Source organism: Mus caroli, chromosome 6 (assembly GCF_900094665.2).
Source record: "Mus caroli chromosome 6, CAROLI_EIJ_v1.1, whole genome shotgun sequence".
In the NCBI taxonomy this organism is placed as follows: domain Eukaryota; kingdom Metazoa; phylum Chordata; class Mammalia; order Rodentia; family Muridae; genus Mus; species Mus caroli.
In genome coordinates this window covers 123919394-123924884 of record NC_034575.1, presented here as the reverse complement: position 1 = coordinate 123924884, position 5491 = coordinate 123919394, and the positions used below count along the sequence as shown (strand labels likewise).

At 39.7% G+C, this 5491-nt stretch overlaps 1 pseudogene; it reads left to right on the top strand.

Moving 5' to 3' along the window:
* The first annotated feature begins 710 nt into the window (after positions 1-710).
* On the top strand, positions 711-2227 carry LOC110297020 (annotated as a pseudogene).
* Positions 2228-5491: the final 3264 nt, after the last annotated feature.

The window sequence follows — 5491 nt, the reverse complement described above, 5'->3', positions numbered from 1 at the left end:
CTGAACTATGCTGAGAGGATTTAGGTAACCCTGTGTTCTGCAGAAGAAATGAGATATGCATCAATACATTCAAACTTGCAACTCAGGCAAGGGAGTGCTTTGAAACCCTGGACCAAGTTGGGGTTGGGGAGGGCTTCCATCCTTCAAAAACATTGCTTAGTGTTCTTTCAGGTGATATCACACCCTGCAATGGAACCTTGAAGGCTATGCCTAGTGGCAACCCTCTGAGTTAAACATCATTTTTGAGGTTATCTCCATTGTGGTACCTGCTAGGTTTAGGCCTGGTGTCTTACTAAGTGATTAACTAGGAAGATGAGTCCTATTTGGAAGTTTTGGATATTTAGCTGATTACAGCACCCAAGAATGATACTTATTAGGAAGAATTCTTAGAACTCCTCCGACTTTTCCAGAGTGAACCACTGGTGAACTGCCAACCTCTATATAGAAATCGGTCTCTGATATTGACTGCTTAATTATGTCCATTGTTTGAGTGACACAGACCTGCAAAGTCAACTGTTTATAAAGGAGCCTCATAGGTTCGTGACCTTGGACCAACCATCTACTGGAAGAAGTGATTCTTTGTACACCAGGGTGAACAACCTAAGAGTACCCACCCATAGCAAGGCATAGAGTTGCTTTCCCTCGGAAATTAGAAAGGCAGTACTATATTATAGTCAACACACTTGAAAAAGCAATCCAAGCAGTTCTCCATGTGGCAACCTAAACAATGTGGGTTGGAGAAGAAGCCTGAAGTTTCAGGAAAAGTCTGAAAACGGAAATACCAGGATTAAAGTGGGATAGAGACAGAGTCTTAAGTTTTGAGACAAGGTCCAAAAAGGAAATGCCAGGATGGAACAGGGATGGTATTTAAAGAGTCCGGCAAGGCTCAGAAGAAGACCCCTCAGGGTCTCAAGACCTAGAGCTCCCGAGAGAACAGCCTAGCAAGGGTCAGGTACAGAAACCCAGGGAGAGACTGAAAACAACTAAAACGCCTAGAGTTGACCGAAGGTCCTCCAGAGCAGGCTGTAACTGGGAGGAAGCCTGCTAATGGTGGCAAGGGTCGCAAGCAGCCCTATTCCATCAATGGAAGAAAAAGAACAAAGCCCCCAAAAGGAAAAGTACGGAAGGTTGCTTCAACACCTTCAGTGCGACCAAGATGTGAGGTCAGACCCACACAGGCCCCACCCAATCCTTAAAAACAACTGGAAGATCAAAGGGGGCGAGTCAGGAGACAGTCATGAATCAGAAAACATGTCAGAGAGATAAAGAATCATCTACTGTTGTTCTAAAAGAATGTCTTTCACAAGACAAGAGAAAGAAGTGGAGTTCTGAGGAGAAATCTGTTACAGAGAAGAAAGATTGTGTAAAGGGTGAAGAAAGAAGGGGGAACAGTTTGAAGCCTGATTTACCAGGAACACAGGCTCAGATCATCCTGGATCGTGGCAGAGGCAATAGCTTACTCCCCAACAAGATAGCAGTACTTGCGGCAGAGGAAAAGCCTCTCACAGACCAAGAATAGAGCAGAGAAATGGATCAAGTCCTTGATATTACAGAGGACATGGAGAAGGAAATTGAGAATCACTGGGTCCAGGACCCCAAGAGGAAATTCTAAATTCCAGATTCAAATTGCAAATCACCAGAGGAGATATCCAGACCCTGGAGAACGGTCAGTAGCTCAATGATGAGGCCATCAATTTCTACATGAACCTTCTGGTTGAGAGAAATGTAAACCAAGGCTACTCTATTCTTCATGTCTAAAGCATAGCAGTTACAGTTCCATGAAAAGATGGACTCAAGGCATCAATCTCTTTGAAAAAGAACTCATCTTGGTTCCTATTCACCAGAGGGTACATTGGAGCCTAGTGGTAATCGATTTAAGAAAAAGAAGTATTGTATACCTCGATTCCATGCAACAGACAGGGAAGTCTATCTGTGAGACCATCTTCCAATATTTACACAATGAGAGGAAGACACACAGGAACATTGAGCTGGACCCTTTAGAGTGGAAGCAGTACAGTGCGACATCAGAGGAGATTCTTCTGCAACTGAATGGGAGTGACTGTGGAATGGTTACCTGTAAATATGCAGATTACATCGCTAGGGACCAGCCTGTGACCTTTTCTCAGCAACACATGCCCACCTTCAGAAAGAGGATGGTCTGGGAAATCCTGCACAGTCAATTACTGTAACAACATCCACCTGGTTGCTATGGTCCTCATCTCTGTTCTTTTCCATAGCTGTTTCTAATATACCTCAGGGAGGATGAGTTGAAGAGATTTAAAGAGAGTCAGGTACTGAGCTGCCTGACTGGAAGAAACTCACTCTCTTCAATATAGTCCTAACTCGGGATGTGGGACTGATGCCCTAATGCCATCTCTAGGATGCATGCAACTATTGCAAGCTTAGAAACTGCTGCTGCCCAACCCACAGGAAACCACATGTTGAAGAAATCCTGTTTTAATGCTGGATTTAGTCATTCAATTGTTGTTTTTTGTTTGTTTTGTAGTTTTTGGTTTATTTTTGTTGTCTATTTGTGTTTTCCTTTTTGTTCATTTTTGATTGTGTCTTTGGTTTTGTCTTTCGTTTTTTATTTTTTGGATTTTTTTTGTTGTTTTATTTGTTTGTGTTTTTGGTTTTGGTTTTGTTTGGGTTTTGTTTTTTGTTCATTTTGGTTTCATTTCTGTTATTGGTTGTTGGTTGTTTTTTGTTTGTGGTTTGGTTTTTGTTTCTTAGTCATTTGGTTTTTTGTTTGTGGTTTTGTTTTGAGTTTTTTTTGTTTGTGTTTTCAGTTTTGTATTTTCTTTGTATTTTTAATTTTGTTGTTTGTTCTTTGTGGTTTTGATTTTGTTTGTTGTTGTTTTTCTGTTTGTTTGTTTGTTGTATTTTTGTCTTTTTTTGTGGTTTTGTTTGGTTTTCTCTTCCTGGCCCTAACCCACTGACTGTTTTCCTTTCTTCATTTGCAAACCTTGGCCATTGTCAAATTCCAATCCTATAGTCCTTGTTTGAACAATTTCTGAAAGTAATGCTCATTACAGTGCCATTTCCTGTTGAAGATCAGGAGGGACATCAGCAGGAAGAGGCAGAAGCCCTTCACTAGCATCTCTAATGATAGAGTTGTATGCTGTTAAATTGAAGCAGGGGACAGTGGGTTTTTTTTTTTAAGTTTTTGTATTTTTTTAAAAGCTTGAAAATAGTATGAGAAATGGATTTGAGTTGCACAGACTGGTGCTGTTCTGCACCACCGTACTCTGCTGGATCTCTACAGGATATAGAACTGCAGCCAAACTACTGACTGGACTCCAGGACTAGTATGAGAAGCACCGTGTTCATTTAAAGACTCATTCTTTCCCAGACCTGCCTTAGTTTTGCAAGTTGATTTGTAGTAACTATAATGGCAAAAGTCCATTTCTATCTCAGATCTCATTGAATCCAAACCCCATCTATTGCTGTACTGAATTGTTTTTGTTTGTTTGGGTTTTTTTTTTTTTTGAAAAGTTCCAATTAATTTAAATTTTTTTCTTAAAAAGTTTTGGCATATGTTAAAACGAAATTGATTTTTTTTTCTCATTAGATTAATATTCCCACTGTGGAAAATTGGGTATTTAGTATTTAGGGTTGAAACCACCAGTTACATAATAATCTAATTTCCTGTCATAGTTTGTATTTAACTTTTCTATTCATTATCTTATGGTAGTATTTATGCACTTTTTACTTAATAAAGTTTAAAGTTATTTAAACATTTCACATGATCTGGTGTCTCCTGTTTCTTTTATGGCATAGTAATAAAACCTGGTTTTGAGGTGACCTGAGAAGCAGGTGTTGAGGGTGTGATTCACCAGCTTAAGCCTTAGATACATTGTGCACACCAGTGATTGTTACTCTGTTCTGGGCCTCTGCAGTAGAGTTGGAATGTTCCAGAGAGCATCTACTCCTTTATAGTGGGTTGTAGAGGGAGAATAATGTGCAGCTCAGTTGAGCTATGTCCAGCTGAGCTGTAAAGTAGGATCAATGGAGAAAGGTATTGATATACAAGGGGCCACTTGTCATTAAAGCTACTCTGCATTACTGTAAATGGGAAGTCAGGCAGGTCCACTCCTGACCCCTACCACAGACTGACTGATACACAGTATCTTCATACTTTGGACCAGATTTAGGGCAAAAAAAGTCTCAATTCTCTTTTGTCTATAGCAGCTTGAGGATGTATAGAAAAGACAACACAGAGTTGGGGGAATGGCTCAGTTGGCCAAGTACTTGCTAGTAAGTGTAAGGATCCAAGTTGCACCCAGGGCCTCATTAAGAGAAGCCATGATGGGTGGCCGGTGAGCTGGAAGAGCCCAGGTCCTTTATGGCAGAGTGGTTTTCCATCTTATCTCTTTCCTCCTGCCCAACTCCTCCCTTGGGAGTATCTTTGTTCCTAATCAGCCATTCTTCCCTTTTCTGCAAGTAGAAGTCTGTAATTGATTCCTTGAGGACAGAAGATCCTCAAAATCCTCTGGAAGGTCTTCTGAACNTTGCTATCATCCAATATCAGCAGTGTCTATTTTCAAATGCTTAATGTGTATGCTGGAGAGATGACTGACAAACCTGAAGTTCAGTGGTAGATGGGAGAGCTTTCCCATGTATGATGTGTGAGTCCAAATGTTCAGTCATCAGCACCTGCAAAAGGAAGAAAAACAGAGTTTGAATCAGTAATGCATACATATTGAAAGAAGTTATTTCATTGTCAAACTGGTAATTAATAAAAACTACAAACTAAAGTTTTATCAAGGGAAAAAAATACAATATATCAATAGACATACCATCTAATATATAAGCACTTAATAAATAAATGAAGTAAGGCTACAAGTGGGGGGGGCAGTCTCTAGAGAGATGGCTCAGCAATTAAGAACAGTGACTGCTTTTCCAGAGGACATTGGTTCAATTNCCAGCACCCACATGTCACAGTTCTCTGAACCTCTAGTCCCAGGAGATCTGACACCCTCACAAATTCATACATGCAGGCAAAACACAAACCAATGCTCATACAATAAAAATGAATTATAATTTTAAAAGGCTGATCATAATATTTATTTAGAAACCAGTCACTTATGAAGTAACCACCAGAATAAATGTATGTCTACACAAAACAGCAAACATGGCAGAGAGTTTTGAGCTAAAAATGAGAAAATTACAAAAACAAAACACACGACCATCTAAAGCTTTATTTCATCCTTGACCAAGGAATCATTGAGAAGAGTGTTGGTCAGTTTCCACGTGAATGTTGGCTTTCTATTATTTATGTTGTTATTGAAGATCAGCCTTCGTCCGTGGTGATCAGATAGGATGCATGGGATAATTTCAATATGTTTGTATCTGTTGATTCCTGTTTTGTGACCAATTATATGGTCAATTTTGGAGGAGGTACCATGTGGCGCTGAGAAGAAGGTATACCCTTTTGTTTTAGGATAAAATGTTCTGTAGATATCAATTAGATCCATTTGTTTCACAACTT